Raw genomic sequence first — 20,681 nt, forward strand, 5'->3', positions numbered from 1 at the left:
CACATTTACATTAAATACTTTAGCCTGGTCCCCTGTAAACCTCCCCTGCAATTTTACCTAGTTCATGTTCCAGAGGTACTCACAGGTTGCCTAGAACGAGAGTTGTTAGCTTTAGCCTGTGCTGCGCTAATGGTTATGAGTCACATTTGTTTGGGAAGATCACCCTTAAAGCCTGCCACTCATGCTTGTTTATGAGGAATGCAACAACTTAAACATCACTTAACAAATCCTCATGAATGCACAGTCACATCTGAGTGCTTCCAGCAAATGCTTCCTGTCATTTCTCCCTCAACAGCCTAGAGAAATTAAAGGCTGATGGAGCAACTGAAAGACATCCAGGAGCACTTATTAAAAGAAGCATGGGAGGGTATGATAACTGCAAAGCCAGCTGTTGAAACTAATATAATTGGGGTAAGATTAAATTTCATCAGTCTTAAGAGTGCTTTTTACCACCAGAGAAATCAATCCACCTTATTTAAAGTGATGCTAATATGGGTCATTCTACATAAGGAACTATCTCATGTCTTTAAAATAATCATGCCGTGCTGATTGTTTTAGCATTACAAGTGAAACAAACAGCTGCCAGGTGGATCTATTGGTATACTCAGGCTCCTTATAAAAATTTTCTCAACATTACTTTTAAATCTCAGTTTGATTACCCAACCTGCCCTCCATGTCCATCAACTGTGCATCCTTGGATTCAATCAATTTCAGATCAAAAATATTCTTTAAAATATTTCATCTATACTGCACATGTGAATTTTTGCTTTTCATTATTCCCTAAACTCTAACAACTATTCACATAGCATTTGCATTATAATTGGTACTGTAAGTAATCTAAAGATGATTTCAAGTATGAGGAATATGAATAGGTGGTATGCAAGTTGTATACCATTTTATAGAAGGGACTTGAGCATCTCTAGATTGTGGTCTCCGTGCAGGGTCCTGAAACTAATACCCCTGGATAACAAGAGACAACTGTATTTGCAACATGAGAAACAAATATAGCTTATGTAGGCATAATTGTGTGTTGATAACTTTTATGTGGCAACTTACTATGATAATCAAATTCATATTATGCTTTATAAATTAGGAACTCATTGGACATATTTATGTTTTTTTTCTATGGGGTGAACTTGTTGTCTTCAACTTCCCACACTTGAAAAAGAACCTGAATTTTTCATAAAGCTACCAGGAATTAATTTAGTCAACAAATATTTAGTGAGCACCTACTATCTCCCACATACTATTCTAAGTGCTTGTAATGCCTCAGTGAACAACAAAAAAAGAAACCTCTTGCTGACATAGAATTTCCCTGAGCAGGACATTGGGGGGTGGGAGGCGGAGAAGGCACAAAGGTGAGGTGGAAAATAGGCTGCAACAATGATAACTAAGTAAATTATCTGGTATTTCAGAAAGTAGAAAGTGCTGTGGAAAACTGCCCCATTTGTTCCTTATTTGAGTATACCCCAAAGTTGATTTTGACTATATGATGTCAATCTCCTAGGCAAGAAATGTAAGAATCTGATTAAAAATGATTTAAAAGTAAACTAAATGTCTGTGTTCTCTCTGGCTGGAAGCTTCAGAACCAATCCTCTCTGTTGATGAAGAAACTCAGGCCCAAAGGGTTTGAGAACTTACCGAAGATTCAAAGTAGTTGCAGGCAGGAGTGGGACCAAGACACAGCCTCCACCCCCATGTACTTTCTTCCATAGTTTAGCATTTGACAACAAGCAACCTAGTTGATGGAATCCATTTGAAAAACTGGACCGTTTCTTCTCTCGTTGCAGAAAAGCCATCAACCTAGAGAAGGTTTTGCAGGGCCTTAGGAAATCACAAGGCTCTTCTTTGTGGTGGAAGTGTGGCCCCTGAGTCATGCACTCCCATCCACCTTCCTTACTCACAAATTATAACTGAGTGCTGAAATTGCCTTTCCGGTGGAGCACTGGAATGCAAGGTTGGGATGAGCCCATTTACGTTGCGGTCACAGGCCTCACAAGTCCCATACCTGCAGTCACAGTCTTCTCTTTTTCCTGTCTCCTGTCCTGTTCTGTGCATAACTTGAACATTGCCATCATTCTTAGAATTCCACTAAGTTCTATGATAAAATTATTACTTATAAATCCTGAGTAAGGAAAGTATTGAAAAGACGCTGCACATTATGAGTCATAAATTACAGTCAAAAGTCATGGATTCTACACTTACAACTTACTTTCCCTAATTGTCAGTTGGGTTTCAAAATCTTTCTACTTACAAGTTTGTTATAAGAACTTAAGGGTTAAGAGAGATTGTGTCTGTCATAGCACTCTGAAAACTGGAAATTGAAACCCAGTTCAGTTACTGCTGCCCTTTCTTTCTCTGAAGACAAATTGCTAGAGGAATAAACAAATTGTTATGGTTTAGATGTGATGTGTTCCCCAAAAGCTCACGTGCGAGACAGTGCAAGGTTTGGAGGAGAAATGATTGTGTTGTAGCCTTAACATAATCAATGAGTTGATCCCTGATGGGACTGAGTTATAACTGGAGGCAGGTGGGGTACGGCTGGAGGAAGTGGTTCATTGGGGGCCTGGCCATGGGGTATATATTTTGTATCTGGAGAGTGGAGTCTCTCTCTCTCTGCTATCTGATCATCATGTGAGCTGCTTCCCTCTGCCACACTCACCCATCATGATGTTCTGCCTCACCTGGAGCCCCTGGAGAATGGAGCCTGTTGTCTATGAATTAAGACTTCTGAAACCGTGAGCCCTCAAATTTTTTCTCCTCTACAATCATTCTGATTGGGTCTTTATGTCACAGCAGCAAAAAAGCTTACTAAAACAGAAATTCATCATTATTTTGAAGATTGTTTAAGAGAATATTGTTAGTGAAGTTAGTCTCTGAAAATGGAAAGATCCAGCCGTGGCTGTTCCTTAGAATAAGCTGGGAGTTTTTTTGAAAATTAGAGATTCACAAGTCCCATACCTACAGAAGCATAAGATCTGGAGAGATGCCCTGGATTTTTTTTTTTTTTTTTTTTTTTTTTTTTGCACACTAGATGTGTTTATTTGTTTTAAGAAAATCCCAAACATAAGTCTGAACATAGTTGCTTTGGGAAACCCTGTTCTTACTGATGCTGAACTCCTCCCCAGCCCTGTCCATGGCTTCACTTCAAAATGGAAGCTCCCTAATTATTCAGGCTCTCACCTTTTTCACTCAATCAACATACCCCTTGCTCACCCCACCTTACTTCCAACTCCACCTTGACACTTCTTTTATTAAGCATCCCCATTAGTCCATCCTCTCCTGTCCACCTGCTGCCCTCTAGTGGAGGTGCTAACAAGTAACTAAATAGTAACCTTGGGAGGGGAGTGGTCAGTCTGAACTGGCTAGCTCACACAGGTCAGTGTGGGTCCCCACAAGGACGGCAGAGACCACAGCTATGCCAGGAGTCATCAGATAACTTCAAGCTGTTTATCCATTGTTTGCACACAAGTTGATGGCCTCTGTTCATGGGCTTTTTTACAGATCAGAAATGTACCTGGAAAAGATTACCCTTTAAATATTTGTGCTTCTTTGTCTTTCATTTCTTTTTCTTCTAGCATTTACCCGGATTCCACCTCTTCCAAAAGAAGATAGTTCTCCCCCTTCTTCCTCAATCTTTGGATTTTTTCAGATCCTGCAAAAAAAAAAAAAAAAAAAAAAATACTTAGGACCTTCCAGTCATCAAGCTTAAAAGGCACTTGCTTGAACCAAATATTGACAGTATAAAGGGCACTGAGTTGATTTGTTCTCTAAGACCCTGTGAGGTCTTGAAGTAGTTTTCTTTTATCCAGGAAGCACTGAAATTAAAAGGGATTAAGAAGATTGTAGTGTATCACACAGCAAGTGGAAAAGCTGCAACTGGAACTCAGGTGTGGCTGATGGAAAGAAAGCCCTCCTATGTACCTCTAATGTCTTTGCAAAATGTTTAGTGATTGTTTGGTTTTCTACTTAGTAAGGCTGCACTTATAACTCCATGTTATAGCAATTAATATATCTCTCATTTTATGTTCTTGCATCCAAAATTACTTAGCAGGGGAACTTGGGAGGAACAAGTTCTGGGAAAAGGTTAAGACAGCAAAAGCCACACAAATGATGCAGAGTTGAGAATGGATTTCACAGGATAGATGCTATATATTCCTGCTCTAGGAAAACTAAGTAGTCATCTCTCTTAACTACCCAGGAGAATTCCTAGTCCAAACACTGATGTAAATAAACTGTGTGTGTCTCTGTGTTGTCCATCACCACAGGATATGATTCCTAGCTTAAATTTTCCCTTTTTGCATGCTATTTTTTCATACTGTTATCATTAATTTTATATTAATATATATCTTTTCCTCAAAAACTATAAGCTATGTGAGATCTCATTTGGCTGATTTTTTTTTCTTTCATTACCATTGTATATCATTATTGTTATTAGAATACTCTCAGACAACCTATTCAGCTTCCTAACTAGAATGTGCGTGTACACACACACACACACACACACACACCCCTCCCCCCTCATGTTAAAATACATAGCTCTATGTAAATAAAGACCACTTTGAACCTCAGATCCATACCTTACTCTTTGTGTGACCAGTATAGTATGCAAAGAGTGATAATTAAACTCTTGATTTCAAGTCCTTCTCCTACCATTTTTAAATTTCGTTACATTGGCCAGGTAAAAACTTCTGTGAGCTTCACATGTACTGGTGAAACCAGGATTACATGACATATCATCTCAACTGAGCAGGCTCATCGACCGGATTCCTCAAGGGCCTTTGCAACTCCATGAGCTATATCTGGATTTGTGTGATAGTTGAAGCCCCTGAAGAGTTACAAGAAAATTGTTTTAATTAAAATTAAATAGCTATGGTCAAATCTGTTCTTCCACTGGCTTGCATGAATGATGGGTTGCCTTCTTTCTCACAGATACTCAGAGGATTCCTTCTGTCTGGTTTTTCTCTCTTGTGGTTTTAAATTCATAAGTACTCTATAGACAAGCATCAAACTCTCATAATTAAAGGGCTTCTACCTAAGCCTTTTATAAAACAAATACGCCTATGTAAATAAGGACACTTTATTTTGTTCATATTTGTGTGCATTCAGGTTTTCTGGTGTAGGGTGTATCTGAGTAGATGGCTGAAGGCTGAGCTCCAGGTACCAGCATTATCCAAGTCCCGTGCATGGGAATGTTCCATACAACTTCCCGTGTTCCCTTTCCACAGCATTGAGGGGCTTGTAGGTATAAAAAATATAGCCACACAGCCTTTGCTGCACATGGTTTGTTGTTATTATTATAGCTTCTTGTTTTAAAATCCCGATTTTAAAAAATTATATCTCCTAAAGTTTAATCATCATGAAGTTCCAGAATTACAAAGAAAGCTAGATTTTTATTTTTATTTTATTAATTTTCGTAACAGGGATAGAATCCAGAGGTGCTTAACCACTAGGCCCCATTCCCAGCCCTTTTTTATTTTTATTTTGAGATAGGGTCTTGCTAAATTACTCAGGGCCTTGATAAGTTGCTGAAACTGGCTTTGAACACATGATCCTCCTGCCTCAGCCTCCAGAGCCACTGGGATTAAAGGGGTGTGCCACCACACCCAGCTATGCTTTATCTCTTGATAAATAAAATACTCAGTAAGGGCTGGGGTGTAGCTCAGTGGCAGAATGCTTGCCTCGCAGGTATGAGGTGCTGGATTTGATCCTCAACACCACATAAAAATAAAGAAAAGGTGTTGTGTCCATTTACAACTAAAATATTAAAAAAAAAAACAGAAAAGGAAATACTAAGTGAATGTACAAAAGTAATGCCCATAAACAAACTTGAAAAGAACTGAGTGTGAGCTAGTAAGGTTGAGAGAGAGGTTATCTAAACTAGCAGTGCTAACCTGGTTAGTACTACAGTAGCTGTACAGCATGTGGTTAAAAGGACAGGCTGGATTTGAACCCTGCTTTGTCACCATTAGTTGTGTAAACTCAATGAAATTGCTTCACTTTCCTCTGCCTCAGTTTCCTCATATAAAAAGGGGATAATTACAGTGCCTAGCACACAGGTTATTGTGAATACTAAGTTAAGTCATGTAAAAAAAAAAAACTTTCAAAATTATTTGGTTCACAGAAGCTCCATAAATATGGGTGAGTTAGTATTGTTTAAAAACTAAAAAAAAGAGATCCCAGAAGCCGCACAGCTTGGTGGGATTCAGATACACGTTTTCCTTGCCTCCTTTCTCTCTGACCCCACTTTGTTTACTTCCCAACCTGCCTCTGCCTCCTATTTCTCTTCCTTCCAACTTGGGAATAGCCCATGAAAATGTTTAAAGGGAAAAAAGAGTTGAATACTATTAAGGATGCCAGGATCTGTGATAGTTAAGTATACTTTCCAGCTAAAGTAACCATATCCAAACCACATGGGTTTAAGGGCAAAACAAACAAACAAACAAACAAAAAAAAAACCAAAACCAAAACAACAACAACAACAAAAACCCAACTTATTTCTTAGGAAACAGGTTTAACATTTTGATGGGTCTGCCTCTCTGAATGGGTATTTCTTCTGGAAGATGGAACTTGCCTCCGTGATGAGGTAAGATTGTTGGACTTGGATCCAAAGGACCAGCCTTAAGGGAGTATCTTACATGCTCTTAGGACAAAATTCCCTCTGCAAAGCCCACTTGTTCTCCTCCATCACAGGTTATAGTAGCAGCAGTTTGTACAGGTGACACATATGAACATATAAAGAAGGTCAAAATGCAAAAGTTGTCCCTCGGGACCTTTTGCAATATCTCCAATCTTTCTGCTTTTTATCTGCCTTACCAGGGCCCCACTGACCTCAAAGGTCCGCTGTTGCCAGGCCATGAAGGACATTTGAGCCAGAGGGCTGGGACCACAGCCAAAGCTGATGAAGGTGCAGAATGTATGACTAAAAAAAGCCCAAACACATGGCACTGGGTATAGCAAATATGTTTGGAGAAATGGTTTATAAATAACATAGAAAGGGGAAGGGGGTCAAGAGTCAAGATATTGAGTTGTCCTGATACTGGAGGTCAGTCTCACCATTTCTAATCCTGAACCCGAATTTTCACACATTAAAAACAAGAAGGGGAGGGAAAAAGGCTCTGGGCTTCCTGAAAAAAAGCAACTGGGTTTTTCCCCCTTTTCTTTGTCAAGGTATTTGTTAGTTTGGCCGTAAGTGTTTTAAACAGGATCTCCTTCATTTGGGATACAATAAATTAAAAAATATGCTTCTACATTTCAGGATAATCAAATGAACAAGGAAAGAAAATAAAGCAAGAAATAACTCACAAATAGGCTTTATGCTTTTCTGAGGGTGGTCTAAGGCTAGGATGCTACAGATATTCGAGTATTTAAGGATGTTTTAAAATAGTTTCCATCACAGAGGATGGATGAGCTAATGATAGAAGGAATAAGGAAAGAAGTTAAGTAATCTGGGATGGGCTTCTTTTTCTTTTCCCTTTTCTCTTTCTGATTGTTTCTCTTGACAAGCCTGAAGGTATCTCAATTCTGGTTCAGAACTACCAAACCCCAGGGGTCAGAGAGAGTCAAGTTACTCAGCATCTGGAAGCCAGAAGCTTATCAATGGTCTCAACTCCTCCTCCCTCCTGGAGAGCCCTGAGAACACAACTACTTTCTTTTCCTGTTTAGTGGCAAAGGTTTTGCTCCCTTTTCTTTCATATGGGAATATGAACTTTGGGGGCTTTTGTGGCTCTCTTTATTTATTTATTTATTTAATAAACAAATTCTGGTTTCTCTCACAAGCCCTTTCCTTGGCACAGGGAGACCACAAACCAACTGTGACTTATATCTGTCCAAGGAAGAGTAACCCATTGGTTAAAGACAGGCTTCTTATAAGTGAATGAACTTATTTTTGTTTTTTTTTTTTTTTGCCAGGCATCTTTCTTTACTAGAGAGAGCTGAGTCAGGAAGACCAGGATTTTGGGTGTTAATGTATACATTATTTAAAATTTTGGCAGTTGGCTTTCTGGTTTGAATCTCATTTTCAAAATGAAATTTATGCCTTGAGTCAGATCATACTGATACAGCTCTGAAGATGCCAGGACAGATTCTGTGATTGCATTTGCAGCTGCAGGCAAGGCCGTGGCACATGGTGAGAAGAAGCACCTTACACTTAACGCAGAATTTTGAATTCAAACTTAGGACTTCACATTTTCTCCAAATCAAACGGTATTTTGTTCATTTTAGTACATTGATTGAGTCAAATAGGGAATTCTTCTCTTTTATGCTCTGGCAGAATTAAGTTCTTAAAAAAGGGCTGGGGATGTGGCTCAAGCGGTAGCGCGCTCGCCTGGCATGCGTGCGGCCTGGGTTCGATCCTCAGCACCACATACAGACAAAGATGTTGTGTCCGCCAAATACTAAAAAATAAATATTAAAATTCTCTCTCCCTCTCTCTCCTCTCTCTCACTCTTTAAAAAAAAAAAAAAAAAAAAAGTTCTTAAAAAAAAATCCATGGATAAGCATGGCTTTCTTTTTTTTGTATGATATCAAAGCCTATATAACAAAACCAATTTCAGAACTTTGTGACTTCCCCTTGAAGGTCATGCCACAGGCTGTTGTTTATGATTCTGTAATTAACTTCTTGTGTTGTTTGTTTAATCACCGGTGCAATCATTTTTATAATTACTCAGGCCATGACAATATATTTATTGACAACATAACATAAGAGATGACATCACCTGTTTCACTGAAATTGAGAAACCTTGAATGTGAATACTCTCCTAACAGCAGTTTAATAATCCATTCAAGAAAGAAAAGAAAGTTCTTAGTGAAACCACATGAGTTTCCTTTCTAGGTGCATGGAGACAATTTAAAAATTCAGTCTCAACTGTTGCTGGGGATGCAGGCCAAACCTATAGTTTTAAGAATGGACCTTTTTAAACCTATTCAACCTTGGGATACCTCTTATCTTTCCCCTAAAATTTCTCAGCAATAATCACTAGTGTATTGGATCATTTATGTCTTCACTATCTAGGATACAGCACATCTTCATCCTGAATATGTGAATTTATTGCTAGCTTTGACAATGTGATATATGGGTCTGTTGTCTTTAGACTTCAGGTCATTGCACTTATTCTGCACTCTCCAGCCTTCAGATTATTGCCCTTGACTGAGAAGAAGAAAATTCTGAGTTTCCCTTTGCTTTCACTTTCTTGACTGATTTGAATCATCTTTTTTTGTTGTTTGTTTGTTTCTATAGTATTTTGGTAGAGTTTTGTGAGATGAGACAAAACTCAGCTTTTTGCTTTGCCTTTTAAATGGAAAATCTCTAAACTGTTGATTGTGTCATCTTTGATTTAAAAAACAAATATAGAATACATAGGTAGTGTGTATGTGCACGCATGTGCAGGTGCTTAGTATTAACTTGGCCTCTGTCTTCTAGTACAACCTGAATAGTTAAAAGGTCTTTTATGAAATATGTAAAAGAAGTGAAATCTACCCATGCATGAGGTTTAATTGAAGGTAGAGATGATTCCTTTGGGTTATTATGCTTAGGCTAATTAATAAGTCTCAAATTGTAATCTATATGTAACAAATATATAACAATGTTATCATTACTTGGCAAGTCACAATACAACCCAAGTCGTCAACTTCAGTTGAGAGGGATGGTGGTGAAAATTTCTGAACCAGAGTGCTGACCCCAGGAGTTGGTAGGAGGACTTTGGGAAGTTGAAGTGCAGAAAGGCAACACTAATCATTTCATTCATTGCTTCCTTGTTAATGTTTCTTGGGAATGGTGCATGCCTGGCATGATCCAAGGCTTGCTGTAAAGGAGGAGGGAGACACCGAATGTAAAGGTGAGAACAGATGAGAAGAAATCACCCTCCACCCTCAGGTGCCCCTGGACCAGTCTACCTGTGGATATGCTGCTCTGTTCTGAGCACACCCAGCACTTAGAGTAATAAGCTACAGACAACTTCTACTTTCAAACATAATGTTTCAAAATAATAAGATTCCAGAATAGTCTATTTGTAATCACTTAGCCACTTAAGGTTGAAATCAGAAAGGAAACAGGGGCAATTATGTGGGAAGGTTTTAAAAACTGGTTAGAGCTGGTGTTTTCTATTTAGCCATTTAGGTTGTGTTTTAGGTTTCTTCTCTCCATTGTGCATTGGCTTGTCTTGGGTGGAGGACCACTGTGTCGGCAGAGTAATAGAGATGTGAATCAAGAAAATGGAAACGCCACTCAATATTAAAAGCTACTGTCCCCCTAAAAGTGACCACAGATCATCAGGTCTTGCCACATATTCAGATTGCAAAGCAACTACAGAATGATAAAGAATATTCTTTACAACCAGTTACCCCTGGAGTTTTGCTACTTACACTCTGCTCTTAGAAATGTGACAGTAGACTCCTTTAAAAAAGAAAATCCTAATGTTGACATTAAGAATCAGCATTACTCATAGCAGTAAATACAGGCTTATTGATGTTCTAACAGGTGGCTGCTAATAGATCTGTGGGCTCATAAGTAGAGTGTATGCTAGAACAGACAGGAGGCTCACAGGCCTACAGGACAGAAATGGCTCCTTGCCTTTCTTCCCTGTTGGATTTCTTTATACAGCTGTGTGTGTTGCAGGGACCAGAGTTTGGTTTCCCTGTTGTAAGCCTAGCAACTTGTTTTTCAGTTCAGCACAGTAAAAACTGAGCAGAAGAGAACTCCTTGTTGGCCACCCACCTCACAGTCTCTGAAAGGGAACTCTGTGAGGAAGCATTCCACATTAGGCAAATGTACATTTCTGCAATCAAAATGAAAAACACTTGAGCTGATTCATCTACAGTTAGCTCTGGCTGATTGAAAAGAATGCAGGGAACCCTGCAAGTTTCAGCGATTCTGGCATGGGAGGAAACAGCTGTAACGTTGTCGAGGGTCTGTAGGAGCTGTGCAGGCTGCTGACAGCACCAGGAATGCCCAGCAATGGGGCTGATACATTCCCCTTTGCTCAAACATGAATTGAACTTTTGACCCCATATGAAGCATCTGGCTCTTGTGGACCTCATCCTGTTTTTCCACAGACTGCTTTTCTCTTTCACAACCAGAGGGTAGGATATTTTTTAAACTGTTTTGCTTTTACTCAAAGCTAGATGTTCTTTAGTTGCAGCTGAAAGGGATGGAAAGTGAGGAATGAGAACTGGTATTTCCTGCTATCCCACAGGGTTGGGAAGAACCATGTTGAAGACTGTACAGTAAACCTTAGATGTGTTATCTAGGGACAGTCATCAGTTAGCAGGGTTGTTTTCAGTTACTAAAGACCCTCTCGTCTCTCTTTGAGGCTCCTTCTCCCCAACCCCATCTCCTTGCTGTTCTATGCCCATCCAAGTCAGCACCTGTCTACCATCCTCCTGCCAGGGCATCCTCTGCAGCTACGGACCAGGCCTCCCCTTCCCAGAAGAACTCCACACATTGACTTTTCTTTCCCTTGAACTTCATAATTTATTTGCATCTTAAGCTGATGACCCACAGAAAGAACCAGATAAACCAATTTATTCTGAGGTATGGCTGACTTGAGTATTCTGAATATAACTCTTCCAAGGGTACGTGCATTTTATTAATACAGGACCATGATTCATCCAACGAATGTGTCTCTAATGGTAAAATTTCTGTCCTCCTGTACCAGCTTGTATAGATTATTTGGGGAATAGAAAAAGTCTTCCCTGAGCCTTTTAAGTCATTTCATTCCCTGTGGATAAACTTCCTACTACTTCCCATATTTTAAAAGATGCACAATTCAGTTACTATATCAAATTTTTACACTTGTGGCAAAATGCATTGAAATCAGTGAGAATTTTTTTTAAAATGGCATTTTATTGTCTTCCATTTATTTTACGTGATTAAACTGAGTCACCAATTGAACATCCTTAGTCATAGATTTGTAAAACTTCCAGAAGTTCTGTAAACCAAATAAAGCAAAGTAATGGCAAGTAGATGGATTGAAAAATAAACTGCATCATCTGACTAAAAAGAAAATGAAGGGAAGGGAAGGAGGATGGGATTAGGAAAGAGTAAAATGAATCAGTCATAGCTTTCCTACATTCATATGTGAATACATGACCAATGAAACTCACATATCATGTACAACCACAAGAATGGGATCCTAATTAGGATAAATTATACTCCATGTGTGTTATGTATAACATGTCAAAATACCCTCTACAGTCAAGTACATCTAAAAATAACACATATTTTTTAAAAAGTAAAGGGTAGCAGTTACCCTCTAGAAGCCAACAATAAAAGGGAAAATATTTCCAAGATTCTTCGTAAAGGCCAAGCAATTACCAAGTGGAAACCCTGAGCTCTATGTTCAACATTGTGTCATAAATTTTTAACTTAGAAGCAATAAATGACAGGGACATCATTCTTATTGAAAATGCTAATTGATTATTAAGTGTTATTTATTGTTACCAAATAATGGCATTAAAATATTTTCAGTGATCAACATTGGAAGTTTCAGCCATATGATTGCATTATCATTTTCTTGACTGCAAATGCCTTGTGTCAGGTACCCTATCTCATAAACCTCTGTTGCATCTCACAAAAGGCTTTGTGTAAGGTCAGCAATTAGTAAACACTTGTTTTCTGAGTCAAGTTTTGGTTTTGTTCTATTTTGCTTTCTATTTTCCCTTGGGCTGCATGGTATTTAATAAGCCCAGAGAAACCGTCTCTTAGAAGTTCTTATGTATAAATAAATTGATGTCAAAGGCCCAATTTCTGTATAAAGAAACACATGCAGTCAACTGATTTGGTGCACATTTACAGGGCACCACCTATGTGGTGGGCCCCATGTTGAACACTGAGCAGCTGAAGAAGAATGAGGCCTTGTTCCTGTTATTGTCCTTCCCTAGCTAGATACTAGACCTCACAGTGATAGATATACCTGCTGAGGAGGCTCCCTGTCCCAAAAGGACCTCATCAAGAGGCACAGAGGGTATTCTGAAGGCAATGCCCTGGAATGTGAAGCCTGGGACAGGAGTGTAGAGTGGGTCTGAGAGATCAGACACATTCTGCACTGTGGGGGAATTCCCTAGTTGCAAATAGATGGTGATTTCAAATTCTTGATCCAAACCCTACTTCCTCTTTTGAATCAAGTAGGCTTGTAACTATTCTTGAGGCTCTGAAATGGTAAGAGATCTTCCTAATTGAAAATTTAGCTGCTGGTTTCAGAAGCAGAGTTTTGAAGTCAGAGAAAGGAAAGGGACTAGGACAATAAGTGGAAGCTCAGAACAAGGAGTCCTTATCTGGTCCAGCTTCCCTTCCACCCAGCCACCACCCAGCATTCCATCAGAGACAGCCTTAGGAATGTTGAGAAGAAATTCCTCATAGTCCCCAAGCCACTTGTTTCTATCTGAAAACCCTTGGTGAAATTTACCCATGTAACTTGCCTAAATGACTCTTCATGAATTTAACTAGCATCGTGCTCACGAAAATATCTTATATCTAAGTGTCTTCTAGGACTTCAGCTCTCTTTACTTCTAGTCCAGAAGTTCTCAGACTTAGCAAATGTGACCTTTATTCACTGAGGTTTTAGATAGTACTTGGAAGTGACATGGACTCTTGGACCAAATCATTCAACTCTCTGTGGTCACTCTCACAGCCATACATATTGATTCAGTCCTTGGTTTGGGAAATATAGTTTGGGCTTAAATAACCCTAAACCTCACATCACTTTTTGGAGATCTTGCATGTTCTTCTTTTGTGTTCTTTAAAATGCAGAGACTACATTGGATTTATTATTAAATATTATTTAATAATAATAATATATTATTAAAATAATGGCATTGCCAGCACTGTGTTTGAAGCTATTTTTCTTCCTTAACCATTGCTGTAGCAGTGCCAACTGTTGACTCCTTGGAATGATCACCTTTGTGCTAAGCGTCCTAGAACATAGCACTATAACTTCTTAAGTACCCTACTAGACTTATTTGATAAACTATATACAGTAGCAATTCCCAAAATTTTTGTTTGTTTCAGGGCCCCTTTATATATTCTTGTAATTTTTGAAAATACAGAAGAGCTTTTGTTTTCTGTAGTTTGGGTTATTGCTGTTTACTGTGCAGGAAATTAACAATAAAGGTTAAAGCAGCACAACACATTATCTGTCTCATTGATGACATCATATGTCATATAGCATTTGCAAAACTCCACAGCACACTCAGGTAAGAACAAAGGGGAAAGAAACAAATAATGGTCAATATTATCATAACGATAGCCTTAACTTGGCGAATACACCAATACAGTATTATATTATATTAGTGACTCAGCCGAAGGCCTAAAGTAAATATGAACAGATGATGCTAAATTCTGGTTTAACAGTGCTGAGAGGAAGGAAGGAAGGAGAAGAGATTGATTTACACAGAATCCAGGATGTATTCATTAGCTACTGGTTTTGCCTAGTCTCATACTGCCTACCCTAGAGAATTGCTTCTGTTGATTTGAGTTTTTAAAGAAGCAGTCCAGTGAAATGTTTTGCTGAATTCTTAGCAATGATAAAAGGGAGCATGCTGTTCCCTTTTGCAATGATCCATGGATAAAATGGTAAAATGATCTGTAGAAGAAATGCCTAATGCTTCAGTAAAGACTGTTTCTCCTCAGAATCTAGTATGTTTTTATCTTATGAACACTGTACAGCTTACAACTGTGCTTTCAGATCTGCTTTGGCCAACAGAAAAATAAGAGCTGGAAATCCAATTTCTATTTATTTGTTATTCAGAATCTAGTGGCATTATTTTTATATGGAATTTTTGCTGGCATTATCTTATCCCTTGGATTATATTTTACCTTTGCTCTGATTTTTTCTTAATGCTTTATTGTGTCTGTTTCTTAAATCGATCTGTGTATTTAATCTCCAATGGGAAGGAATGAATGAATCTGTGAGAAACAAAGAGATGAGATCCAGTTGAGAGGGATTGCCTGGAGTGTTTGGCAGGGTGCCAACCAAGTTGGGTAGCTGTATAAGGTTTCACTAATGAAATGGATCTTAAGTGGAGATTAGGAGGGAAAGGAAGTGGGTTGCTGGACACATGGAGTGTTTCGTATGAGAAATTGGTGGTAACAAAGATGCAGTTGTAGAGTGAGTGAGTGATGTGCTAAGCACAGTAAGGACATCTGTCTGACTGTGGTCCTGGAGCTGATTACCTTATTATGCTTTTATGTGATTGAAGAGGCAGCTGAGGATAAGAGCTCTAGAAAAATAGAGTAACAGTTTCCTATTAAGGGAGGATTCTCACTTCAGTTTCTAAAATAAATTACGAGGCAGCAAACTTAAGTCTGAGAGGCCAGTGAGGAGAATATTCTGGTACAATATATCAAAGTAAGCCTATCAACAAAAGCAGGTGAGAATATTAAGAAGAATCTATGAACTACAGTCATATCTTGTAGCTGGTTTAAGTTAAACTTCATTCCCTGTGACAGCTATTTATTGCTGCTCACCAGGTCTGCTCATTCACCAGTGTCTCCAGAGCCTAGCATAGTATATGGCACAGAGTAGGTGCTTCATAGTGTGTCAAATGAATAAAAAGGGTCCCTGCCTCCCAAGGAAATACAGTGAAATATGTATAAATTGCTTTGAAGCTGTTTTATAAACAAGGGTAATAGCTAAGGAGCAATCACAATGGGATGGCTGGAGCAACAGTCATTGAAGAAAACACATGAAAACAGAGGCAGAAGCAGGCAGGCAGGTGCTTTGCCTTTCCTCATTCTGGAGCAGTACATGGTCTTGCAGGATGGGGGCCCTAGGATACGGGGATTTTTAAGTTAGCTGATTAAGGAACGTTTGACTCTTTCCCTAGTGTGGCCTGGAACCAGTATACAATGAAAATAGATGTTAGGACTAGGGGTGTAGTTCAGCATAAACAAACCCTGGGTTCAATCCCCAGCACAGAAAAGAAAACAAATGTCAGTACTTGGGCTCCAGTCTGCTCTTTCCAGTTTAGTGTCTGTGATTTTAGGTAGGACCAGCTCTTCTCCTGGCAGGGTTGAGACTGGGGACCAAGATGCAAACTGAACAGCACCAATTGCCTTAAGAATTGGGCTAGAACTTTTCCATAGTATTCTGCAACCTATTTTCTTGGATCCTAGCTCATAGGGAGGACAGTCTTAAGAACATTAGTTCTTTATTCTAACTCTATTAACCTAATTAAAAGGTTTTCCTCTAAGCCTCACACCCCAGTCTACTGGTAATGTGTTCAATTTTAACCTGCGAAACCCATGAGGCTAGCCATGACATCACCTAGGACACAATAAAGGATTGTTAGGAATGGTGGGGTGATCCCTAGGGTGCAGACCGTTTGGTCAAGGCTGCTAGAGTAGGACTATTTCCAGTGCTAGTTCTTGAAATTCTAGCCGGCACAATTAAATAGGTGAAAGAAATTAAAGAGATATAGAAATAGGAAAAGAAGAACTCAAACTATCATTATTTGCTCACAACATGATTCTATACTAAGAGGATCCCAAGAACTATACCAGAAAACTTCTAGAATTAATAAATGAATGCAGCAAAATAGCAGGATATAAAATTAATACCCATAAATCAAATGCATTTCTATACATCAGTGGTGAATCCTCTGAAAGACAAATTAGGAAAACTACCCATTCACAATAGCCTCAAAAAAAAAAAAAAAAAAACTTGATTCCCAAGTATTTTATTTTAATGAAAGAAGTGAAAGACCTCTACAATGAAAACTACAGAACACTGAAGAAAGAAATTGAAGAAGACCTTGGAAGACAGAAAGATCTCCCATGCTCCTGGATAGGCAAAATTAATATTATCAAAATGGCCATACTACCTGAAGTACTATATAGATTCAGTGCAATTTCAATTAAAATCCCAGTGTCACTCCTTATAGAAATAGAAAAAACAATCATAAAATTCATTTGGAAAAATAAGAGACCCCAAATAGCCAAAGCAATCCTTAGCAAGAAGAGTGAAATTGGAGGCATCACCTTAAACTATACTACAAAGCTATAGTAATAAAAAAAGGCATGGTGTTGGCATCAAAATAGACATGTAGACCAATAGTACAGAATAGAAGACACAGGGACAAACCCACATAAATACAGTTCTCATACTTAGACAAAGGAGCTGAAAACATACGTTGGAAAAAAGATAGCCTCTTCAACAAATGGTTCTGGGAGAAATGGAAGTTCATATGCAGCAAAATGAAACTAAACCCCTGCCTCTCACCATGCACAAAATTCAGCTCAAAGTGGATCAAGGACCTAGGGATTAGACCAGAGACCCTGTGCCTAATAGAGGAAAAAGCAGGCCTAAATCTTCATCACGTTGAATTAGGCCCTGACTTCCTTAACAAGACTCCTAAAGAACAAAAACTAAAATCAAGAATTAATTAATAATTGTGATGGATTCAAACTAAAAAGCTTCTTCTCAGCAAAAGAAACAATCAATTTGGTGAAGAGAAAGCCTATATTTTGGGAGCAAGTTTTTTTCATATGCACATCAGAGCACTAATCTCAAGGATATATAAAGAAGTCAAAAAACTTAACACCAAAAAAGCAAACAACCCAATCAGTAAATGGGCTAAGGAGCTGCACAGACACTTCTTGGAGGAAGATATATATAATCCATCAACAAATATATGAAAAAAATGTTCAACATCTCTAGCAATTTCATTCTACGCCAGTCAGAATGGCAGCTATCAAGAATACAGACAACAATAAATGTTGGCAAGGATGTGATGGGAAAGGTACATTCATACATTGCTGGTGGGACTGCAAATTGGTGCAACCAATCTGGAAAGCAGTATGAAGATTCCTTAGAAAACTTGGAATGGAATCACTATTTGACCCAGCCATCCGACTCCTCCTTCTCTACTCAAAGGACTTAAAATCAGCATAGAATAGTAATACAGCTCCATAAATGTTCATAGCAGCTCAATTCACAATAGCTAAACTGTGGAAGCAGCCTAGATGAATGGATGACAAAGCTAGGTGCATGTATGACTGCACATATGGTATAACGCTCCATCATGTGCAGAGAAATGAAAAGTTGTGCTGAAATTGTATCTAATGCATCAAAATGCATTCTGTTTTCATATGTATCTAATTAAAATCATTAAATTAAAATCTAAAAAATGTTGTAGCATGATTATAAAGTAATGTATTTTAAGCATTTATCACATTTGCATTTAATATATTTTTTATTTTTAGTTGGTATAATTTTGATAAAGCCTGTGTTGATAACCAATTCACTGCATTCCTGAAAATTTAACCACTATCACCCATGAGCTTGTAAGGGCAGGCTTCATCACACCACCAGGAGAGAAGCCTGGAAGTATTTTGTTATTTTAAGAAAGGCACCAGAACTTTCGCCCATGGTTCCAGTGCCAAGGCAGAGTTGAGAAAAGACTAAGTAGGTCCCACATATTATTCCCACATCTCTTCAAATGACCAGGGAAACTGTCATCCTGAAGGAAGAGAGAATCATCCTCCAAGCTTGCCCAGATTCATGTTCTAGTATCCTAGCTGACAGCACCATCTGTAGATTCTGGATATTGCAACTCTAGGTGGTTGATGCTATTGTCAGCATTGACCGCTGGCTTCCCTGGAAATCCAGTACTGGTTAAGTCAACTTTTTCACTGCTGTGACCAAAAACCCTGATAAGAATAATTTTAGATGAAGAATAGCTTATTTGGGGGCTCACAGTTTCAGAGGCCACAGTTCATAGATGGTTGACTTCTTAACTCTGGGCTCAAGGCAGAACATCATGGTGAAAGAGGGTGATGGAGGAAAGTAACTCAGGACATTGCACCACGAAGCAGAAAGAGAAACAGCTCCTTCACCACAGAAAATATATACCCCAAAGGCACACCCTGATGACCCACCACCTCCAGCTACACCCTCCCTGTCTACAGTAAGGCTCCCATAGTTGCATTGTCTGACAATGAGCTTTCGGTCAACACCTCATATCTAAACCATAACAAGTACTAAATGGGAGATCCAGTAGCATGTTCACTGAGGATGGTACAACCGGTAGGGGGTACAGCAAGGAACTCAAGACAACCTGAGCAACATTTGAGTTGGAGGGATTCAAGTATATGATAGTCAATATGAAGACATGAAGGAGGGATAATTATAGTTCGGAAATGGATCAAATAAAAGTATAGAAAAGAAGGCATTCTTAAATTGGGTCTTTAATGAGGACCAGAGAAAACTGATCAGGAAGCAGTGAACTAGGAGGGGAAAGATGAGAGAGGCATTCTTGGCAAAGAAAGAAAAGAGATGAAGCATAGGCATGAGAAAGACCTTGAAGTGTTTTAGTGTTGTCCTTTGACTACTTGGATACCTGGTATTGGACAGAGAGGAAGTAGAGATGAGTCAGGTTGTTGAAGGAATTTTATATCATGCTAAGGTGTTTCATATGTTCCATTTCAGTAACAGAAAAATCTGAAAATCGTCAGGGGTCTTTTTTTTTTTTTTTTTTAACAAATTAGGAAAACACCCTTGGGCAGCACTCCATTACCAGGGGATTATGGGGGAAATTTCCCAAATTAATGAACGGCTACTGAAAATGATTAGAGGCTTTCTCCTACCTCCTAGTTAACACTGTGGCCTTTCAGGGCTTGTCCCTAACATATTCTTTAAAAGAGTATTCTTAAAAGAAGTGGAATTATTTTTTTTTACCTCTAATTATTTATTTGTATATGGTGTTGAGGATCAAACTCAGTGCTTCACACGTGCTAGGCAAGCACTGTACCACTGAGCTACAAACCCAGGCCAAGAAATGGAATTATTACAGCTCAGAAATGGATCAAAGAAAAGTGTGGAAAGAAGGCACACTTGAATTGGGTCTTTAACGATAACCACTGCCAAGCAGTAGGCTTGAATTTAAAGTTATCCTACTCTTTTCCAGAAGGTAAATTGGAAAAGCAATATGACCTTAGTCAAGATAATAAATCTTTCATCATTTAAATATCTATCCACTGCCCTTCAGTTTTGAAGACAACTTTCATAAATATCTGTGAGTCCCTGAAACTGCATGTCTATTTGCATTTACTAGACTGTCTTCTGCTTGTAATTCTAGAATTTTCTTTGTCTTGTTGACTTCAAGAAATATATTTCTACTAATTGGGTTGAGAATTTGGAAAAACACACACAACCAAAGACTTTTAAAACCTTTCTTTTTAAAAAGAACCAATTACTTGAAAACAAAGGAAAAACTTAAAATAGATATGTCAATGGAGCATGCAAATATGAATGTCAAATACAAAAGGCAGGAGCTTCTCGGGAGAGTTCTACTTCATTTAAAAATCACATTATCTAGCACTGTTTCGAAGCTTTAGTTTACTGGATTGTACAGAGATTTTAAAAACTAAGAAGTTGAGATATTGAGCTATTTTATGTGACTACTGCCAGAGGCAGTGGACAAAGCTATTGTATAAGACATCAATAGCTTTAGTGCAAACTTGGTGAATGTCACATGCTCATTGGAAGAAGTGAGTATCTGACATGAGTTAAGTTGACTTTAGCCTTGTCTCAAAACTGGCACTTAAATCACAGGTGTTTTCACATTTCCACAGATGTCAAGATTAGGCAGAAATTTGAAAACCAGAGAGCTTCCAAATACCCTATTGGAATTGGCCTCCTAGGGCCAGGTGTACCAAAGATATCTTATCACAGAGGTTATAAACC

General features: G+C 38.6%; 1 protein-coding gene across 5 annotated transcripts in view; it reads left to right on the forward strand.

Annotated features, from left to right (window-relative positions):
- The window catches only part of Ghr (growth hormone receptor), a 250,364-nt gene that overhangs the window by 123,644 nt on the left and 106,039 nt on the right, over positions 1-20,681 (forward strand). The gene's annotated exons all lie outside the window — the stretch shown is intronic.

The sequence above is a fragment of the Callospermophilus lateralis genome, chromosome 5, assembly GCF_048772815.1.
Source record: "Callospermophilus lateralis isolate mCalLat2 chromosome 5, mCalLat2.hap1, whole genome shotgun sequence".
Taxonomy (NCBI): domain Eukaryota; kingdom Metazoa; phylum Chordata; class Mammalia; order Rodentia; family Sciuridae; genus Callospermophilus; species Callospermophilus lateralis.